Source organism: Amblyomma americanum, chromosome 2 (assembly GCF_052857255.1).
Source record: "Amblyomma americanum isolate KBUSLIRL-KWMA chromosome 2, ASM5285725v1, whole genome shotgun sequence".
Taxonomy (NCBI): domain Eukaryota; kingdom Metazoa; phylum Arthropoda; class Arachnida; order Ixodida; family Ixodidae; genus Amblyomma; species Amblyomma americanum.
Window position 1 is genome coordinate 151,301,648 of NC_135498.1, and position 23,652 is coordinate 151,325,299.

Sequence of the window (23,652 nt, forward strand, 5' to 3'; positions counted from 1 at the left end):
TAAAGTTAATACATGTTATACAATGTCTATCCACAACGGCATGAAATTAAAACAACGAGAATCATCAATAACAGAAAAAAAGAGACAAGAACCTAATGCACTGGTAAGTTAACAGTGTACTAAAAGATGTTACGCATAAGTAGTGGCAGATATGAGTTTATAAAATTTCTCTGGATGAGTGGTGGTAGCAGCATAGGAAGGGAGAGCATTCCAGTTGGTTATAGTGCGTAGAATGAATGAATGTGCATAGATATACGGCATGACAAGCGCTTAACTTTAAATGGATAGTCGCGGCGGTCAAAAATTGAGGACGACAAAGAAAAAAAAAGTCATTATGAAGCGTTCAGTAATGATACCGTTTATGAAAAAAGAATAAGCGTGCCACTTTACGACGGAGGTAAGATCTTGCAGATCAGCGCGTTTCTTCAAGACTGTGATGCTGGAATGACGTGAATAATCAGAGTAGATGATACGAGCTGCGCGATTCTGCAATGATTCGATGTTATTTATTAAATATGCTTGATGAGGGTCCCAAATAGCCGACGTATATTCAATTTTAGGTCGAATAATAGTGATGTAAGCACGTAATCGGAGGTGAGAGGGAGCATGCTTCAAGTTATGTTTTAAGAGGCCTAATGACCGATTAGCAGATGCAAGAATAAGGTTACTGTGGTGGTTCCATGTTAGGTCTGAATGAACGTGAAGAGCGAGGTATTTGTACGTAGTTACCAACTTGACTGGAGTGTTATTTAAAGAACACGCTGTTTGAAATTGAGACATTCGGTAAGTAAAAGACAAATTTTGGTATGGAAAGGTAAGTTGCATAAGCCAAGGAGAGCACCATGCTGTTACTGTCTCGAGGTTGGATTGTAAGGCTAGGCGGTAGTTAGTACAAATTTTTCGATAAATTACACAATCGACTGCAAAAAGTCTGATTCGGGAAGAAATGGAGTTAGGTAAATCGTCAGTAAATATAGAAAAAAAGCAAGGGGCCAAGCACTCTTCCTTGTGGGACGCAAGAATGTACTTGGCTGAGAGACGAATTATGGTTATTGGCGCTGGTAGACTGAAACCTGGAACAGAAAATATTTAAGCCATGCAATAACAAGAGGGTGAATATTAAGTAGTGTTAATTTAGTTAATAACCAGTTATGGGGTACCCTGTCGAAAGCTTTGGAAAAATCAAGAAATATGGAGTCGACTTGAATTCCAGCATCAACAGATAAATGAAGTTCGTGGATGAAACCAAGTAGTTGCGTTTCGCACGAGTGCCCTTTACGGAAGCCATGTTGGTATTTAAAGATGATGTTGTGTTGCTCTAAAAAGTTAAAAACCTGCGAATGAATCACGTGTTCAATGAGTTTACAAATCGTGCTAGTTAATGAAATTTGTCCATAATTGAGTGGTAAAGAACGATAACCGGACTTGAGAATAGGCACAATTTTAGCTAGGCGCCAGTCACGTGAAACCAAACCAGATGAAAGCGATTGCGAAAAAATAGAGGACAAGATGCGGTGGATACCTTCAGATGAGTTCTTGAGTGTTTGGTTATTGAAACCAAGGTGATCAGACGCTGATATCGTTTTAAGTTTCTGTAGTACAGATAAGATACCAGTCTCGCTAATAACTATTTTGGTAACTCAGGTATTAGAATGATTCCTAGTAGCAGGGACTGAATAAACCTCTTTTCGGGTAAAGACTGATGTGAATGCGTCGTTAAGAACTTGTGCGCAATCAGCCACAGGAGCGCTGCCTCCTTCGGCATTGGTAAGAGTTATATCAGGAAGATTCGAAGGGTTGACCTTCTGCCAGAACTTACGAGGGTTATTCTTTAACATTGATGGTAAATGGCAATATTTACCTTTTTATTCTTTAACATTGATAGGAATACCAAGAAAAACTCTTGCTATTTCATTCAAATTTGCTCTGTATAATGATTTGCATTAAGAGGGGCTTCAAAAAATTTCTTTACTAATATTTTGCTGCCGAAGATTCCATATAACACATACAGCGACCACCTTACTTGATGCTAATTATGTCGAAGCCAATGAGGGTCGACATCTGACCTGCATTGCGCACGTTTACAATAGAGTTTAAGCGGAACTGTGCTTCGTCTGTCTACATTAGTTCCTTCAAAAGGTCAGGTTCTCTTTCTGTTTCAAATAGTGCCCCATTACAGAGGTCTTGACGCCACCGGAAGTTTGTACTTGTTAACTTCTGTGTCAAAACGGTATGAAAGGAATGCATGCTACGCTTTTTTTTCAGAATCCGCCGAGCAGTCACACTCTTCTCCATCTGCATTGAGTTATATCTCTGGTGCTCGCGTCAGGTTTCGCTCTTACAAGTGCTGGTGTAAGGATTTCTAGGTCCATCAGCTGAAATTGGCAAGATGGGGAAAATAAAAATTAATAAAAACGGGCAGTGGCATAGCTCGGCTATGCCAGGATATACGTAGCGAGAGGTACGTTTGCCTGGCTGAAATTGTGGTCACTGCATGCGTAGCATGGATATGCATTGGGCTCCATCTCGGGGGCTATGCGCCGTCTATTGCGCTCGGCAATCTGCCATCTCCGTTTGGCAAGCCGTTCCTCTCTCTGTTCGGGCGTCTCCGCTGCTCTTTTCGCCTTCTTACGCTCATTCTTTTTTTGTTGAGTAGCCAAGTGCCAGGCGACAACTTCAGGATCGGAAGAGGTAATCTTCTCTTGTCTATACCGCCGTTTACCAGTGGCTAGACTCTCCTGTGCATCCATGTGGAACGTAGTGATACAGCCGCCGATTACATCTCTATTACATCTCCGCCTTTTATACTTAATGATGCGCATGCGACGCGTGGTTCGGGTGATAGAGCGGCGAGCGGCGAGGCGGCAACGAAGCGCGCGGCGCACCTGTGGGGTTTCTCTGGTTACAATGGTATCGGTGCATGCGCACAACTGCTCATCCGCGTGACGTCACGCGCTGCTCCGATGGTGGAGCGGGCGCGCGGCCGCGGTGACAGCGAAGCGCACGCCGCACCAGCTGCACCTCTCCAGTTGCCATGGTAACGGCGCATGCGCGCAACTGGCCTCTCGCGGCCACCGCTAAATGCTCAAAGGGTAGCCATGTGTAGCTCTCGCTACAAAACAACAGTCCCCTGACAGTTGGAACCGCAGTTTCCTCATTAGAGATCCTGTGGTACGAAAGTTATTAAAAACAAGCTGAAATGACGACTCTCAAGAAAAAAATCCAGGCGCAGTGCCTTATAGCGCATAGCTGAGCAGCTTAGCCCTGTTTCTTCTGGCACTTGTTTAGGTAACGACCATGCCTGTCTTCTCTTGAATCGACAGCAGTCCTTGACTCACCGACGCCATTTCGAGAATCACACTGAATACTCCCTTGTCAGGCCAGTGCCTACTAGACAGAGAAGGCCTGGACAGTAGTCCGGTGACGAAAGCAGAGTGGTCGAGAAAAGCCGAGCCACCCGTAGAGAACAGCGTAGCCTGTCAGTATAAGTTATGCTGTGCGCTGTGTCGTTTCGTGAGTGCACAGGCGTGGACAGAAGTAAACTGAGCGCGCCCCACAAGAAAGAACTGCGGGTCAGCGCCGCCTAGCTGAACCAGAACAAAGCTCAAAATCACCACGCGCTTGTGCAGGCCCTGAAACAGCGCAACCTTAATCCCACTGCTCCGCTTGCGTCGCGATGGGACGGCGTCAGTGTCGCGCTATTGATATTGATGGTCGGATGGTTGTACCCTTTGCAGCGAGCGGATATTTCGGAATGCACAGAGCACTGCTTGATGCCGCAGAGCAAGCTGGGGCGAGGCTCCCGTTGTGCCGTTTGATCTGAGACAGCTGTTGGCGCTTTTTATCGCATAGTCCACGTGCTTCGAACTTTAGTTGCCGCTGTGACTCATTTGCGTCTTCTTATCGACCTCAACTGCTCAAAACGCTCGATCTGCCGCCGCAGTTTCGGGTTCGTTTATTATGTAGTTACCTTTGGTTTTCGCCTTGCTCCTACGAGGCACCGATGCAGCGGAAACGCATAGTCGCTGTGTGTCTGTCCTGCAGCACATTGGTCCTGCGCTGTAATCTTGTCTATGAGCTCAGCAGAAAATAAGGAGAAACCGCCTCTCCTGGCGTTTTTTTTTTTTTTGCAGCGCTATTGAACTTGGTAAGAATAGTGACTGCTCTTAAAGGTTCTCGATGCTACTGCTGTTTTGCAACGCGTATATTGTAAAACTGACCGATCTCTCAATGTAACCGCTAGCAGTGAAGTAATATAGCTCGCGCAGCGGTGTTAAGATTACTGCCTGTTGTTTGTCGTGGCTCATTCTGTGATTAATCTGCGCACACGGGAACATATAACACGAAGCACAAAACGTCTTAAAAGCTTCCTGAAACAGCTCGAAATGTCTTCACATGACTTTCGCTAGATCGAGCCGTCTCATAGACGTCCACGCAAGAAGTCTTCAGAATCTTCTGTAAGATGTCTGCACTAAGTCATTTCATCACAAAGGTTTCTAAAACGTCTAAGTCAAGACCATGTTAAGAAGACGGGTTATACGTTTAGGTCCGTCCGTCCGTCCACCCACCCACCCACCCACCCACCCACCCGTCCGTCCGTCCGTCCGTCCGTCCGTCCGTCCATCCATCCATCCATCCATCCATCCATCCATCCATCCATCCATCCATCCATCCATCCATCCATCCATCCATCCATCCATCCATCCATCTAGTCTACAGTCTGTTTACGTGCTTTTAACCGTTTTAAGCGAAAATCTTTTCTATGCTAAGCATTACTAAATTTATGAGATGCAATTTGTATATCATTTTTATGTTGCTTTGTTTCTTTCGTACATTTGAAAGGTGGCACTGGTACTTCGTCTGGCCATTTGGCGCTGCAGTCGCTAGAGGTTGCTTGCTCCGCGCGCGAAGTGAACGCTCCTAACGTTTCTCAGCCATCTTTGTCTCGCGCTTGTAGGCGCTCTACGCTGCTCTTTGCAGTTTTTCCGAGATGATTTCCTACCAGGACTGCGCTGAAACGTGAACCTCGTTGTCCGAAAAAGTAAGTCATTTTCCATTTCCTTTGTAGGGTGAAAGCATTAACCTTACTGAGGCTAAACCGCTAATGCGCCTGAATCAACCATGGGTTAGTGTGTCGCTTTTTTGCTTTGCAAATAACAAAGCTGTGTTTTCATAACAAATTGCAACGTTCGATGTTCAAAAACTGGGCGTTTCCACGCGTTTGAGCTTTCGTTAAGTGGGTAAAGCTAGGTTGCTCTCCCATATTTAGCATCCTCCACGAGCTGCTTTATTTCCCACGAAATATCAAGTGTCATAGAATGAACGCGACCAACTTTGCTTAAATACAAGTTGGAAAGATGAGAATTTTAATAGCGTTAGCTCTTACTCATCACGTTTCAAGATTTCGTGGGGTCTGCTACGTCTCTGAGATCTCAGCGTGATGTGTGGCAGCAACTACTCATCCCGTTTCCAGATTTCATCACGTTTTGAGATTTATCCTACCAACCTGAGATCACAGTGCCATCTGCGGCAGCAACTAGAAAACAGCACATCTCTCATTCAGACTTTTACCGCCATTCACAACAGCATTCTAGAAACAACCACCTACTGCGTACCAATGATGACGTCACAGTCCAACACGGTGGAACTATGAGCGTATGACGTCAGGGGACGATATAGCGGCATAGTTTCGGTTTCTCAAATTCAAGATGGGGGCCACTAAAATTGGTTGTGCCCTCCCATCCTCGTTCCCCTCATGTATGGCGTTAGGGGACAAAATGGCGGCATAATTTCGGTTTCTCGATTTCAATTTGGCGGCCATCACAATTGGTTGTGCCCCCATTCCTTCGCCCAGCATGACATCAGAGGACAAAATGGCGGCACAGTTTCGGTTGGTCGACTCGAAGATGGCGGCCATTAAAATTCTCGGCACCCTCCCATTCCTTTCCCCTCAAATATCCGATAACGGATTTTAGGAGAAGTTCATTGGACACAAATCTGATAAGAGACAGCCATCCCTCGATCGTACAAAAGATACTGTACGGCAACTAATGTCGCCCGGCACACATACACACGCACACAAGGAGCAAAAGTGTCTAAAAACAGAATTCAAGGAGGTCCATAAGCGCGGGGGAAGCACGTGGAAGGGAACCGCGCAGAAACAGCGTGCACAAACATCGCGCACATCACTTGCGCGCACCACTCAATATGACAGGAGCCGCACCGTCCCAGGGCCCCCGCTTGCTTCGATGAAGCGAGTGCTCCACCGTCGCAGGAACTTTTCTTCCTGCAGCGTCACCCTGCCTAAGCACGCCTGCTAAAACAGGCGCGCTCGGACACGCTGCAGCATCGGAAACATGGCCCGTTGGGGTCGGCCCTGTAAGGAAGCGACGCCTCTCTGGCGCCAAAAATAAAAGCACCAACATATAACAGCCACACAATTGTGCTGCGCGGCCTGGTACGCGAGTCGAGCGACAGACAAAACATACGCAACATCAGTCGCCAAAATGCGCGCGTCACAACACACTCAAATAGCGCCTGCTTAAAGGTTTCCATTCCATCGCACTGCGGACACTGCGAAGAAGGATCGATGCCCCACGCTGCGATGCGGAATCTCGTGGGCAGGACGCTCCAGCCTCGCAGCCAGCCGAAGTCACGGACGCCTGGTGGAAGAGAGAGAGACGTCAAGTCTCGCTACCTCACCCGCCTGCTCCTCTATAGCTGCTCTGGGGAGCCTCCTGTATTGCAAGGAGCTCGCAAACGCGGGAGGCCTGCGTCTGTGAAACGTCTACTTCGGGCAGGTCCGACAAACATACCGAAAAAACCTCGGCTGCTGTTTCGCCGTACGAGCTAATATATCACGAAAAAAAAGGTGCCGCGACGTCCCGAGAAGGTATAGGCGAGAAGCCCTCTCCCCGGGTCGTCGATGGCGTTGACCAGGTCGCGGACGCCTCGGAGAGCGCGGACGCTGGACAATGGGCGCAGGTTCGGCAGGCAGAACCCGTCCATGCACCGTGCGAAGGCGGAGGAGCGCGAGTGTGGCTGTCTTCGTCTTTCCCGCTCAGAAAAAATCTTCACACATTGTGGCCAAGCGACACGTGAAAGTGCGCGTCGGACAAGCAAAGCGGGTGATCTAAAAGAGCGACGCGCACACTGAAGATCTGATAATAAATGCGCGCTCCGACAGCGATAGGCGAAAACGCGCTGCCACTGCCAGGCGTTGCTCTACGGCTGCTGTCAACTGCGTCCATGACTCGCGGGTTACCTCCCCTGAGGAGAGGAACACTACGCCTAGCACTCTCACTGCCGAGACCCACTCCACATCGCCTAGCAGGTGCAGGTCTAACGCAATAGCGCCGAAGCGCAGAGCTTTGCTCTTGCCCCTGTTAAGCAGGGCGCCGGACAGCTCACTGGAAGTCTCAAAAGGCCGTAAATCGCTATGTAGGTGTCCTCGTCCCGAAAAAAACAGGGACACGTCGTCAGCGTACACGGACACCTTCACCTGGACTTGACCCGGCAAAGGGAATCCGCGCACCGATGGACACTCTGCTATGCGGCGAAGGAGCGGGTCTAAGCCTAATACAAATAAAATTGACGACAGGGGACAGCCCTGTCTACTGCAACGCTCTATACTAAATAGGTAGCTTAACACCCTGTTAGAAAGCAAATGAGCTGTAAGGTCGGAATACAGCCGTTCTAAACGCTCCACGAACTCTACCGGAAAGCCGAAAGCACCGAGAACGCCAAAAAGGCAGCGGTGCTCAACTCGATCGAAGGCTTTCGCCTGATCGAGTGAGGCGAAAGAACCCGGTATTCCCGTTCTCTAAGTAAAAGAGAATAAGTCACGCGTTAGTGTGAGAGACGAGAATATCGAGCGTCCGGGCTTATGAGCACCGCTAAAACCTTGCTCAACCTTTTAGCCAGCAGTGACGCCACGATCTTGCAATCTGCGTTAAGCAGAGTGATTGGGCGCCACGTCTGCGGGCGAGATGGACACGGACAAGGCTTCAGGATGATCACTACAAGGCTCTCTTTAAAAGACTCCGGCCTCTCACCATCCCTGACAAAGGCGTTCACCATCCGGAGAAGGTGTTCCTCCAGGACGGTGTAGAACCTGACATAGAAGCTGGTCGGAATGCCGTCAGGGCCTGGAGCTGAGGCGGTGTTCATGCCTTTAACTGTCGCGAAGAGCTCCTCGGAGCTAACTGGGGCGATAAGCTATGTGCCCAGATCACTCAGCATCTGACGCAACTAGCCGCAAAAACAACGAACTGCGTCAGTGAAAGAGACTGAGCTCCGCCGTCCGGCGCCAGAAACAAACAGTTGCGAAAAGTGACGCGTAAAAGTGTCAGAGATGACAGCCCCACTGCTGCTCCTGGCATCGTCATGCAGATGCGCCTCTTCCACGCGAACCTGTCGTGCCTCGTCCGGTCTACCTGCTCGCACCTGTCGTAGCAAGGATGAATTCGAATCTGGCCTGCCCTGCACGAGCGCCTGGCTAGCTCCACGCGAGGACTGGCGAAGTAGAGTGTGGTAGCACGCTTTCAGTAAAGTAAGATATTCGCGCATCGCGAAGGTGAGCGGCGCGCATCGCTGCACGGCGCGTATGCTATGCGGGCGAGGGCGTAGTTTATCTCGCCTCTGATGCGCTTTCTGCGCTGGTTCCCTTCGCGAACCAAAAGCGATCGCCAGGCTGCTTTTTGTTGTGTCTTTGTCATGCTAGAGTGCTGCGCGTGCGCAGAATACTTCCATTTCTTCTTTCCGCTCCCACTTCCCTTCCCACTTCAGGGGATAAAAGCTATCACACGCCCCAAATAAATGTCTTCTGTGTTCGAGCTGTCTGTGCCTCGTAACTATCCGGGCCGCAGGCCGTGACTATGCAACAGTGGCGACGAGCCAGGATACCCCACAGGCGGTGAGAGAAGACCCGGAATTGGCATTCGTGAAGGCAGCCTCACAGACGACAAGGATGGCTGATTATATGCTACCTGCATTCAACGAAGATACAGATAAGTGGAAGCGGTATCTCATTAAGGCAGATGCCTACTTTGAAGCTAACGAAATTACCGATTCGGCCAAGAAGAGAGCACTGTTCGTGGCAGCATTGAGCACACAAACAGTGCAAAAGCCGGCAAGGTTGCACCGCGAGCCCCAAAAGCTTTGAGCTTCGAGCAAGTTGTCGAGGTGCTGAGCGAGTACTATGATTCGAAGCGACATAAAATAAGTTTCAATTTTTTTAATCGGTGCCAGATGGAAGGGGAACCTGTCACGCAGTTCCTGGTGGAAGTACGGCGCATAGCCGATAGCTGAAATTTTGGCAACGCCCTGGAGCGGATGCTCAGGGATCGTATTGTGTGCTGTGTTCGGTTAAAGGCCCTACAAAAGAAACTACTGGCAAAGGCCGACCTCACGCTAGCGGAGGTTGAAGCGCTCGCAATTTGGGTTGAAACTGCTGAGAATGACGCTTTGAAAGTGTCATCAGAGCCAACGGCTCTATTGAAATTACAGGCGGCTCGAAAAACGCCCTCCGGGGAAAACAGAAAGGCTGAAGAACATCTGGCAAGCGGAAGGTGCGGCAGCTCGAAACACGACAATTTCAGTTGCGGATGGGCAAATGCACATTGTTATCGCTGTGGGCGGCGGGGACACCTTGCTAAGAAATGTCAAAGCCACCCTAACTGCGGAAGGTTAGCTGGCAGAGCGATGCACGCAGATGCACTGACAATAACAGAAATCACGCCAATGGACGAGGGCAGTGACGAAGTCCACCTTTGGAAATTGGTTTCGGAGCGAAAAAATTTTCTCGAGCCACAATTCCGCCGCTCATTTATATGGGGCGGCGTTCAAGTAGCAATGGAAGTCGACACGGGGTCACCAGTATATGTCATTTCTCTGGAACATGTACATGAAGCACTAAAATCATTGGCCTGAATTGAAGCCGTCAAGTGTGAAGTTGTGCTACGCAGGGCGGTTACAGGTGCTGGGCGACTTTACATTACGTGTCGGCTTCATAGACGTGCTCGTGGACTGTCCCCTCACGGTGCTCGACTGCGAAGGGCCAAGCCTATGCGGAAGGGACCTGCTGAACCTGCTGGACAACGCCGGCGCTCCGGTGCTGCAAGTGACTCCGGCCTGTGGAGCCACAGAAACCAGCGAAACGGACACCTGCAAGGTTAAGGCAATTTTCACAGACTACCAGGACATCTTGACCACGGAACTCGGCCCAATGAACGGTCCTACAGCAAGCCTGCACCTCAAAGATGGAGCAACACCAAAGTTTTGTGAGGTGAGATCTCCTCCTTATGCCCTACGAGACAAAGTAACTTTGGAGCTAGACCGACTCGTTTCCCTTGGCGTCTTATTACCAGTCAGTCATTCGGATTGGGCAACGCCCATAGTGCCGGTGCTAAAGAAAGATGGATCAATGCGCATTTGTGGCGATTTTAAAGCTACATTTAACCATGTTTGCGCAACCGAACAATATCCTGATCGTGTAATCGAGGATATGTTCGCAGCTTTAAGTGGCGTAGAATGTTTCAGCACCCTCGACTTCCGTGACGCTTACAGTCGGGTACCTCTAGACGAAGCCGCACGCAAACTTTGCGTCATCAATACGAACAAAGGCTTTTTCTGCTATAATCGGCTTCCGTTCGGAATATCGTCTGCACCGTCCATTTTCCAGAGAAAAATCCACACGATTATCATTGGTTTACCCCGCGGTCAAGCCTACCTTGGTGATGTAATCGTGTCCGAGAAGAAAGTCGATAACGGAGAGCGATTGAAATTCGTCTAAGAGCGTTTTCGGGATCATGGAGTGAAGTTGCGGTATGACAAATTTCGACAACCGGCTGTTATATACCTCGGACATCGCATTGACGGCGAGGACATCCATTCAATCGAAAACAACGTGGAAGCTGTTATGCGCACACCTTATCCGCGGAACGTGACGGACTGCGGCCATTTATCAGAATGTTGAGGTTCTACGCGAAATTTTTGCCAAACATGTCAACGTACCTAACACTGCTGTAACAACTATTGCAAAAAAAAACGCGATGGTAATAGAAAGAGCCGCAAAAGGCTGCCTTTGATGCAGCGAAAGAACGTCTAAAATGCTCCAATTTTTGTACATTTCGACCCTATAAAGGATCTCAAGCTATATTCTGCTGCGTCGTCGCTCGGGGTCGGAGCAGTTCTGTTTCATTCTATCAACAACGTACATAGACCTGCTGGTTTTCGCTCAAGAGCATTGACCCAAGCAGAGCGGAACTACTCCCAGTTTGAATGTGAAGCTTTGGCGCTGATTTTCGGTGTAAAAAAATTCCGGGACTATCTTCTAGGTCCTGAATTTACGTTGGTCACGGATCATCAATCACTCGTCAGCCTGCCGAGACCTAACCGCCAGACACCGACTTTGGCAGCTGCGCGAATTCAACGCTGGGCACTGTACCTCGGAGGCTACAATTACAAGCTTCAGTATATTCCTGGGAAACAACTACTCAACTCGGATGCTCTAAGCAGACTGCCTCAGCAGACCACTAGAGACGGAGGTGAAGGTGAGCCCCCGGAATACGTCCCCGCACTCGAAAGCTTAGATGAAGGTGAGGTCTCGGCGCGTGAACTGAAGAATCTAACGGCCGTCGACTCGACATTGCGCATGGCAATACACCAAATCAGGGGGTACAGGGTGATATGGGATGGGCGTCGTTCGAGAGCAGAGAAGCTAGCAGTAAGATAGCATTTGAGGAGCGATTGAGAAAAATGAGGGAAAAGCAGTGGGCTAGGAAAGTTTTCAAATACCTGTATGTAAAAAATGTCGATACGAAATGACGAAAGCGAGCTACAAAATTGACAAGCAAATATCTTGACAGCAGTAGGGGGCAAATCTTCATATATCGGTTAAGAAAAAGGTTAAAGAAACAGAGAGCTCGGTGAAAAACACGGATGCTGAAGAAATCAGCACTGGGAACATACAGGATTTTTAAGCAGGAAATTGCCAAAGAAAATAGCTATGATAATTGTAGGGGAAACTCTGTTGTTTGAGGCCAAGACGGGAGTTTTGCGGACTATAAGACATATAGAGTCAGGTAGCACGAGATAGACACGTTGTGCGTTGCGTGCGGGCAGGAGGAGGAAACAGCTAAACACTTGATACTTTTCTCTAAAGGGCTTCACCCTACAGTGGAAAGCAGCGGGGCTGATTTATCCAAGGCATTGGGGTTTAAGAACAGTGAAGGGAAAGTAGATGTTAAGCGGGTAGAAGTAACCAAGCGAAGGTATTGATTGGTGGCTAAAATCAAGACAAGAGAAAAATTTCATGTCATGACTAGGTGGCTTGAGCCACCACCTGATTTAAAGGGTTCAGCCGTATCCATCCATCCACCCACCCACCCACCCACCCGTCTGTCCGTCCGTCCGCGCGTTCGTTCATAATCAGCCGTCTCCCTCGGGAGCTCCTCTCAGATGCGCTCGTTTCGCCAATACGTTCACTAAAACAGTGTGTTTGAAGAAGGACTTGGATGTACCTCCCCTTAATCTCAATCATATCAATTCTAGCAAACCAAAGAGTTAGCGCTCGTTAATTGAACGTCTTCCAGACGGTGGCAGCTTTTTTTCTCTACACCTTGAAGTCTGCTCGATTTCAACCTGGCAAGTTTTTATTCTTGCCAGCAACTCACTTCTGCCTTCGCGAGTGTTCCAAGTCAACTTGATTACTACCAGTGACACTGGTGTCAAGAAATGTATGGTTATGCTTATTTTGTCGGAATAGAATGTGCAGTATCTATTATCATGAAGTGATCATGAAACCCAGCGTGATTCCTGTGTGGCTTCGCGTTCGGCTGCCGACACCAAGACCGCAAGTTATTTGACGCCGCGCGCGGTGGCCGTATGTCGATAGAGTCAAAATACAAAAACGCCTTCGTGCTGTGTTAAGTCAGCGCACGTTAAAGAACCCCTATTTAATCCGGAGCCTTCCACCAAAGCATCCACTGTTGCTCATGTGTCGTTTCTGGACAAACAACCCCTTAATTTTCAATGTACAAGTAATTATGTAGCAGAAGTTGTATTGGTTTATAAAATTCAGTGACTGCATACATTAGCCAAGCAAACCAAGAACTCAAGCAAACATATTGTCGATGGCTTGTTTTTCTCCAGGTCTTGATGAAAATATAGAAGACTACTTTGTCAGTTAACTACGATTGCCTGATTTCAGTTTATTTGAGCAGGGCCACCCTGAACTGTTTCATTTGCTGTTTGCACTTTTATAAGCCTAGTTGCTAAATATTGTGACGTAGTGGTGACGGCAGTTGAAGCAGCGATGAAGACGGACAAAAGGTCTTCTAAAAGAAAACTGTTTATTGGGGTGACTTGCACCCAAAATGGACTGAATCACTGGGCGGCGGCGGAGCGACAAGCGTGCCCGGCGGTCGTCGAACAGAATGTCCGCCGCTGTCGGCCGAGCTCAATTTAAAGCTGATAGCGAACTTTCGAGATAAAGCGCGCAAAATTACCAAAACATTCCGGAACAACGTATAATCAGCTGTGCCCGGCTGCGATCAATCGAGATAAACCTAGTCTAGTCTTGCGTCGCAAACAAAGCGATACAGTTGTGTGGAGGCAGATTTGAAGAATGAACAAACACCGCAAATGTTCGCGGAATTATTATATAAGTGCTGTGAACACTCAGAAAAAATAAATGGGCTGAGGGAACAGTGATAATCCAGATGCATTACTGCATAGACTAGTTGGACTTGTAAACCATTTGTTTCGTTATGAATGATAGTCACGACACTGCAGAAATCTACTCAGTGGTACTACTCTATTTGTGTGGTGGCTGTTTGACGATATATGGAAGTGTCCCGTTGGCAGGTAGGCCTCCTTAAATTTTTTGATGCGCCATTGCAATGCACAGCTGATTTTAATGGATTCACTCTTTTAATTTATTTTTCTGCGCAGGCTGTTCAAACGTGGTTTTCAGAGAACCTCCTGGCCTGATCAACTTTTAAAGGTTTTGTAAGCACTCTTCACAGGTGACACTGTTTTTCTTTCACTTCATGCTTTCTTTTATACGTGCAGGCTATGTAGAAAAATTTATTTCACAAATTTAGTTGTTCGCTTGACCTGACCTTTTGGTTTTGTTTAGGCCTGCTACAGTATGCCAAAAGAGCAGGGGCTTTGGGTAGTTTCAAGGAAGGAATGAAAAAGAGAGGGTGCTAATTGCCTCCACCCGCAGCCAGACTGAAACCTCTGTGCCTATGTGGACCTCTCTGAATGAATCTTTGCTCAAGCACAGGTATGCATGCGAGGAGATGGCGAACACTGGAAACTTCACATCACATTGTTCGAAGTTTGAAGACGGTAATAACTGGAACACCGAAAGGAAAATAGCTGTACCTTTACTCTGACTCAGCAAAGAGAAGGCAAATATTTAAGGCTGTAAGAAATAGCAGAGGTTGGTAACGCGAGGATAAATGGCAAAATCTCATCCAAGGTTCTAACGTAAAGCCAGATTTCCGTTAGTTTATTCGTTCACTCTGCTTACATCAGCATGTGTAAGAATCGTGAATAGAACATGATATACAGTTATTAGTGGCTGGTTGTCTTGCGTATTTTGTGTCTGTTTGCATGCACGCAATCAGATAAAAATATTGAGTGCTGAAAATTGACATCAATTTTTCTGTTCGCCCAATAACCTTGGCATTTATGCCCGCTGTGGAGTTTGACTGCAAACATCTCTGTTGGAGTCTTCATGGGAAACATGGGCCTCGAGCCTTCCATCAGATGGGCTGCTACTTCCAAGTGGCACTTCTTGATGATGATTATGGGTTTTTAATGGCGCAAGGGCATCTACAGCCAAAGAGCGCCATGACACAAGGTATTTTCCATTTCTCAAGGTAGGGTCAAAGACCCATTTCCCAAGCATTTCACCCTAAAGAAGCCGAGCACCAGACCAGGGGAAAGCTTGTACCCATTGTATCACCGGTGGGTACCCGGCGGCACTGGGGATCGAACCCCGCACCTCCCGCATGCGAGGCGGATGCTCAACCACTCGGCCATCGCTGCGGTGTAAAGTGGCACTTCTTCCAAGTGGCACTACTTCCAAGTTGGCAACCGTACGGTTGGGCAGTAGGGAGCGCAAAAGATGTCTTCCGTGACAGCCGTAGCCGAGTCGGCCAGGCCTGCACGCTCGAGTTTCGAAAAGCAGCGCACCCGCACCCACGGCCTTGAAATCGCCATGCTTCCTTGCAACTCCAATGTTGGTTTCGTTCGCCACGGCCAGGCTCCGAGAGAGACCTCGACGGATCCTGCGCTAGAAGCCGTGCTGAGACCCCGTTACTGTTCTATGCGAACACTCTCCTCTGCTCTCTCCCAATGGGCTACGACCCGTTGGTCTGTGTCAGTGCTATATTAAAATATGTCGTTTTTTCTATTGAATATGCATGAGCCAGACGACTACTGAAATTTTTCGAATAGCGCTCCTCGAGAATCTGTTCTGGTACCTCCCCGTAACGGTTGGTGTGCATTGAAATCAACAACCAGCATTAACGGCTCCGGGAGCTGTTTAGTAAGATTTTCAATTTCGTCAATGGACAGACCATGATCTGGTGGGATATATAGGGAACACACTGTTAATACTCTGCCAAAAGTTAGAGGCAATGACAAGACAAGCCCTAAATCAGTAGCCAGCGGAAGACATTGAGAGGGAATTGAATTCTGAAGAGTACTTGCAACACCGCCTGATAAGTGGGCACTACCTTGCCTCTACTTCCGGTATACTACATATTTTTTTGGAAAGCTTGTATGTGTTGTGTTCAAGTTTGTTTCCAACAGGGAAGTATGTTTGGTTGTATTACGCGAGTATTTCATGTATGTCATCCAGATTTTTAAGTAGCCCTCGGCTGTTCCAGTGGATAATGCTCTCAACAGCCATAGTTCTTACTGGCGAAACGAAGACTGGTGGGAGTTATTTAGAAGTCGCCGCCTTTATCCGGCGACTTCATTGGAAGATGTATTTTCGGTTTAACGCGTTCTAGGAAATTTCGCATCTATTTGGGGAACTCCCTCAGCGCCTCCGACGCTGAGAATCCCGGCGTCGCCTCCATTGCTTCTGGCGGAGACGCGGAAGCAGATGTGGATTGTCTGTGTTTCACCCAGAGGTCTGTGAAAAGTTGACCTCTGGGACATGGAATGTTAGCGTAGCCGAAGGCTACTTGGTGTGGGGTCGAGGTGGGCGCACATCAGCGATGCTGTATTGCGCGCCCACCGCGACGAGACGCCGCCCGGCTCCCCGGCACGCAGCTTCAGCGTAGGATCTACCAGAGAGAAGCGAGAGCTGCTTCCGGGCTTCAGAGAATGTCATGTTTTCTGTTACCTTGATTTGAATTACATTGTTCTCGTTCTGGAATGCCTGACATGTTCGTGAGTATGCGTCGTGGGGCCCGTGCCAAATGGGACATTCTGCTTGAGCAGCACTGCAGTTATCAGTTGGGTGCTCATGGGAACCGCACTTTGCATAGGTGAGTTTTCCACGGCATGGTTTGGATCCGTGTCCGTAATTTTGGCACCGTGATCTCGGAAGCCTTCCAGGAGATCAAACTGTTTCTTAAATCAGATCGCGTTCCGATATGATGCCTCGTACAGTGTTTAGATTCCGGCGGGAGGTGATGGCCACCAAAAGCTTAACGAACTACTTTTGTTTGAGAAGGGTGACAGAGCGGTCTTTTTGTGAGACGTCAACAAGGTCACCTAATGAAAGTTTTTTGCTTTGTAATTTTTCCCAATCATTTTCTCACAGGTCCTATCAATAACAAAAAAATGACGTTGCAGCAACTAATTCGTTATCTGCTAGCGAGTGATTGACCACGAAATGAAGAAAGTGGTCACAGCCAGGTCGGGTTCTGGTGCAGCTGCCTTAGGTGCTCTCTTCAGTCCTTTTCGGGGGTCGATCAAATTTTTTGGAAGTACTCATATGATATGGGTGTGCTGACTGTTCCTAAAATGTCGCCTGTGTTTCACCGCCTTATTCACAGGAGGGTCCCGGAGCCCCCGGACTGGTACACAGGCTAAGAGCCCGTCGGCCGGAGCTTGACCATGGCCCCGATCGCCGCTCTTCATGGTTCCTACACTTCACCTTAAATCCTTTCGCCACGGTGCGGATGACAGCTTCGGTATGGGGGTTAGGGGTCCGTGGAGGCACGAAGCACCATCACCTTGAGACTCAAGGGTTCCATGCGGTAGTGTGGAGCTTATAGAAAAATGTTTTGTACATAGCGAGAAGGGCAGTTTAAGAACTATCTCAAGCACGTATTGTCCCGCAAAACCCAAATACACAGGGCGGTACACAGACGGAGGGAAGAGCTTGCAAATTAAATCCTCGTAGAACCATCTTCCGGAAACCGAAAAAAGGAACTTAGGAGGGAAAACGAGCATGCAGGAAACGAACAGCCAAATACACTTCGTGCATGCATCCCCACAAACAGGAATAATCTGAAACATTAGAAGATACAATAAGGCTCGCTAAAACATGACAAAAATTGGCTTGCAACAACGCACGCACTTTTTGGTGTGTAGTGCTCGGGAAAGCATGAAACGTGAAGAATGAATTTTTAGCCGCACCACCGGATGTTCTGGACTTTCTTCGAGAGTCCAGTGTGTGCCTATATTTGTAAATACTTTATGCCAGCAGTCACACTTTCGCAATGAAAAAGGTGTCTGTCGGAGATACAGGTGGATTAAACCAAGGCCGCCAGCACTTACAGGTCGGAAAAGGTTATCACGCCTATTTTGTGCGCGTTAAATATTCCAAGGTGGTCGAAATTATACCGGAGTCCTCCATTATGGCACCTATCCCTCCCTTTCTTCTTTCACTCCCTTTTGGTAAACGGTGGTAGGTAGTATACCTTGCGCTTGCGTTTCTTCGTTTTCTTCACTGGCGGTGGCAGTGTTGCATTGCTTCCCCGTGGAGAGGAGGCTGGTCTGAGTGGCCGGGTGGGTTGGTGGCGCTTGGCGTCCCGGAGTCCCCGTAATGTGAGGACCGTTGCACAGCACGCACCGTGAGTTGCACGGAGGATAGTGTAAGCCGTCGTCAGCGTCCTACTAACGGAGAGGTACGACGTTTGGGACAGACACATCACTTGTCACATATATTAAGGAGCCTAAATTAAATTTTAATGGAAAAAGGTGTGAAGAAGACGACGCGAATTAACCGAAGAATAAAGAAGCATTCGTTGAGGTGGGGAGAGATGATTGGTGGAGAAGCATTCGGTAAGGTGGAGAGAGATGATTGGTGGAGAAGACAATACGACGACAAGCCTTACGTTGACTAACAACGAGGCTATAAAAGGGCGAGTGAGAGCGAGGCACTGGGGGAACAGCAGAGAAGCGGAGGCTCCGGCGGGTCAAGGACACTTTGGCTGGAAGAGAGCGACGCCAGCTACTGCTCCGGTGAGCTCGCGTTCTACGACATCGCATCGTGGACTTCCTGCCGTGCCTGAGCCCGTTCCGGGGAGTCAACAGAGGACGCTACCACCTGCTACGGCCAGGGGTGTCTCCAGCGCTGTTGCCACCCATCCGGGTGGTGCCCCCAACGCCAACAACACCGGCATCATCTCCACGGGCGCTTGGACCTGGAGCCTATACGACGCAGCCACCAAAGCCAACAACACCGGTATCATCTCCACGGGCGCTTGGACCTGGAGCTTGTACGACGCAGCCAGCGACGCCAGCCCAAGCACGGCGAACGCCGCCTCGACGCCGCCTACTGGATCCATACAACGCCGTAGCCACACCGAACCAACCGTGAGCACGAACGCCGACCGCTAATAGTAGAACGCTAGTAGTACACGTTGGTAGGAGTGTTCCCGGGTCGTGTGTATTTATAGTCTGTGTTTTGTGTTAGTTTTGTGTTCTAGTGTGGGTGCCACGTAGGGTGTATTAAATGTGCGTTTGTGTGGGCACACCCGTCGCCTAGTCCATTCTTTCGGTCCGAGTGTTCTCCGGAGAGATCCGTGACAAAGAGACCGCTTTGAATTCTCGAGAGCGTCGGAATGAGACGCAGCGTAGACGACGTGCCAAGGAAACGAAGCTTTCGCAATTCAACTAGGGTTAACCAGAGATAAACCACAGCCAATTTTTTTGGTAAGTCAAAAAGTGTCCCAAGTGCTTTCCGCCTACCGTCGGCCAACTTTCTGAGTGTGTGCTTCAAAACATGCTTTTGAGATTTTGAAGATATGCCGTTCCTTGTAGAGCCTCCTTACATATTCTGTTTGTACTGATACGTTTCGCCTACGACGCGCGGTATAGCCGTCGCGGATGCAACGGACGCCGGGGCTTCGTTCAAAGTGGCGGTCATTTTGGCCCGTTCAGTGCTGCCGCAACGCCTCCCGCCAAGCGCGTCCAGGCAGGTTTCAATGCCACGTGTCTTCGTGTGCATGTTGGTGCCCACGCTTGTCAAAGCGCGGCAGCCGGGGAGAGGAGCTCCCCAACTGGGAGGCGAGGAGGTCAGACCGGCGCCGGCCCGGCGGACGCGCCACGTCACGTCTCAACATGTCCGTGCGTCGCCGTCTCGTGCGCCCCATCCCGAGCCGTTCCTTCTTGCCCTCGACTCCGAGGGTATAAAGGCAGCTGCCCCGGACGCCAAGAGGAGGCTTCGATTTCTTCCGTCGAGTAACGTGGTCGCCCTGACCGGCTGCTCTTTTGCGATGCTAGAATAAACAAGTTGTTCTGTTGGCAGTCGACTCATCCTTTGCCAGGACCTTCGGATGTTTCCAGCTGTGCCCCAGGCCGCCAGGCCAACGCTACTCTTGGGGCTTGCGACCCATTTGCAACAGTACACAGCGCACATTTTATTTTGTGCTTCAGTGAAAGACAGGCAAGCACCAAAATGTTTTCCTTCTAGCATCACAGTGTTGACTGGACATGATTTCACAAGTGCTTTTCTGTTTGCTTTGGTGTTTGTGGAGAGCCAGCAGTTCACAACATGCAGCATGGTTGCTGCGTCTGAAGTCATTTACAGCATCTCTTCAGGGTGCAACATATCTTGGGTGGAACCGTCTGTGTGGTAAGAATGCAAAATGCTTTGCTTCATGGCATTTGGTTGCCTCTGTGTGCTTGCTTTCGACTGCCTCTTTCACATGCTGCATGTGATTATACCGCAATGAACTGTTTTTCTTGACGGAAAAGTCAAGCGATTGTTTCATGGTCATTATCTTCGAGATGAAAATGCAAGGCTTGCGCAGAGTTTTGTCAGGCTACCCATTGCCATCTGCGAACTGAAATTTGTACCCCTGACGAATAGCTCCAAATTCTACATTAATTCACTTGAAGGTAACTGGAAGTATAAGTTATGCAGCTGGACGTAATTTCAACAATTAACCTCCAAATGGCATTTTGCAGCTAGAATGGTATGATCCAGTTCAGTAATCCAACTGGAAATTGACAGTAATAGTAGTAGTAGTAAAATTTGTTATTCATTACTCTATTCACTACTGGATTTTCTTGTTAACTGGCTTTATTGTTGCTGTAGCAATAAATCTTTGTTGGTGTCAACCAATGTGTCGTTCCTTTGTTCCGTCAGAGCAAGGCCCGCCGTGGTCGATGTGCGCTCGGTAGCGTACGCGATCACAAGGTGGGGTCTGGCGATTTTGAACTGAGTCAGCCGCGATTAAGCGGGGAGAACGTATTTATCTCCCACTATAAAACCCCCACTACTTTTTGACCACACAACCTCTCTCTGTACTTTATCCTTTCCCTTACGGCCGGTTCTGATGTACACCGAGATGCGGGATAGACTGCGTCATTTCCTTTCCTAAAAAAACAATTTTCGCCAATTTTGATTCAAAAGACGAATCTCCCACAAAAAGGATTGAATAAATATTCGCGAACGCGAAACCAAATGACGAGCATTAGCTAAGTTCTTTTCATCTATATTTTCGATAAGTTCGGATACGAACATGTTCATCACGAAACGATTTGTTTGGTACCACTCGCATCACTCTGGTTACTCTGGCGTGGATCCCTGGGCATGCCTCGATCCCCGGTAATGAGCGCGTTCATGCGCGGGCACAAGGACTCTCCTCCCGGACCAACGACGTGACCAGCCACGGCACGGAGCCGTTTATACAGAGCTAAATCACTGCCATTTTTTCACCTTAACGTCTGTCGTGCTTTCAACCCAGCTTCAGATTCAGATTTTTCAGATTCAGACCATTTTATTTCCTTTCAGGGGAAAGTGGAAGACGAGGCAAAAGGCATCGAGCCTGACAAGGCCTCGACTGCCATCTTTAGTTCGGAGCAGGCAAAACTTCAATACATTTGCAGGGATTTCTCCTGATGAAACGGTGTACACATAGACATAACACATAAAGTACATATGAACGCAAAATGCTGGCTGTCGATTAACGTCACGTTCGAAAGCACATCAGAGGATCCGCGGCAACACACTGGCGAGAAAAACAAACCGCTGGATACCATGTTGACAGAAACATGAAAAAATACTTTTTCGCAAGAGTGGTGACTTGCATGGGCATATGAGTGCAGCTATATACATAAGATATCATTAGGAATGCTTTGTACTAAAATGTGAAGGGCTTAAATGGTAGCGTAATATCAATGTAGGACTCATGATGGTTTAATAACTTTGTTGCTTGATAATCAACATCCTGTCTCCCATAATTTGGTCTCACTTTTCTTGTTTTATGTGTATGGGTTCGAAAGCTATAGTGTGGCGATATATCTGTAAGTCTAGTGTAAAGCTTTTTTTATGGATTAATTGCATCAGTTTAGAGTAATACACTTTAATGGCTGGTAATATATCATGTCTTAAGAAGAGTGGCTGGGTTGGTAGGTCACGTATTCTACCTCTATAATTCTCAAATAGACGTAGAACACATTTTTGCAGTACGAGCAGCCTGTCGTAATTTCCTTTAGTCGTAGTGCCCCACAGTAATATTGCGTAAAGCAGCCGTAAATAAAATAACGTATATTATAAAATCTATTTCATCCAGAGAGGGATAAGTGGAGCTATACGGCTCATACAGCCCACAGCACGGGAAAGATCAGTTAGAAGGTGATTAATATGTGGAGTCCAGGATAGATCTTCACTGAACCAGACACATAGAAATTTTTGAAAATGTACCTGTTCAATGTGTTCCATTTTGAATTGTTTTACGCGTATTTAGTTGCAGACTATTGTCCTCGAGCCAAATAGATAGCTGAGACAGGTAAAGATTAGCTGATTTTTCTAGGTCATTTCCATGTTTACCCGTAAAAAATAAACTAGTGTCATCAGCAAAGACAGTTATATCAGGTGCGCACTTAACATCTGTGATATCATTTATATACAACAAAAAGAACGTGGGACCTAGTATGGAACCTTGAGGTACTCCTAGTTTTATTTCTAAGTTTTCAGAGTCCTCTCCATTGAAGTTTATGAACTAGTATCTTAATGACAAATAGCTTTTAATGAGGTCTGATGCAACGCCTCGAATTCCATACCCGTGAAGTTTGTGAAGCAAAATTTCATGGTTGACAGAATCAAAGGCCTTCCGTAAATCAAGAAAAATTCCCAAAGTAAATATTTCTGCTTTAAAATTCTTTATAATTAATTATTTTACATTGAGCAGGCATCTTCAGGTGTCTTGTTTTTTAGGACCCGAATTGAAATGGTAAGATTATATTATATTTTTGCAGGAACATAGTCAGTCGATTATTATAGACTTTTCGTATACCTTTGAGAAAACCGGTAACACTGAAATTGGTCTATAATTAACGAAATCATTTCGTGTTCATTCTTTGTGTATAGGTACCACTTCAGCTATTTTAAGCTGGTCAGGAAAAGTTCCTGTTGACAGAGATATGTTTATTAAATGCGACAATAGAGGACTTATTTCAGATGACACATACTTGACAGTTCAGTCTTGGATGTCGTCATAACCGCTCGCCGCATTTGGCTTCAGTTGCTTTATGATTTTGTCAATTTCTTAAGGAGTGACGGCACTTAGGACTATAGAGTTTGTGAGCCTACCTGTGTTCTTTTGTTGGCTAGGGATTGAAGGCACAATGCTGTATTAATGAAGTACTTATTCATTTCATTCGATAACTCTTTCCCGCGGAGAACAACATTATTCACCAACATCTGTTCTACTGGATCCGAATTTAGGCCTTTTCCTCTGCGGGCGTTGATTTGTTTCCATATTTATGCAAGATTGCTCTTTATTTTTGAAAACATGGTTTCATAATATTTTAACTTAGCCTGTTTGATGTCAGAATTTAATTTATTTCGGATTTTCTTGAAATCAGCACAAATGTTTCCGTCTTTATGGCAAGAAATCTGTGAAACATTTTGTTCTTAGCTACTATTCTTTTGTATAGTGCATTATTAATTCATGGTTTCTTTATTTTCTTGTTACGTTTTTTTTATTTCTCAAGGAGAAACGCAGAATCATAGCAATTTCTGAATTTTTTAAAGAACGTTTCATATGCTCTGTTTGCTTCATATTCTAGGTATACGGGATACCAGTCCGCATGCTGGATTAAAGCTTTGAAATTATTCATTGATACCTCATTGATACTTCTATGTTGAAAACAATTGCCGTTATGAGCCTTATGGGATAGGCGATGCGTGGCGAAAAAAAGAGGTAGGTGATCACTGATGTC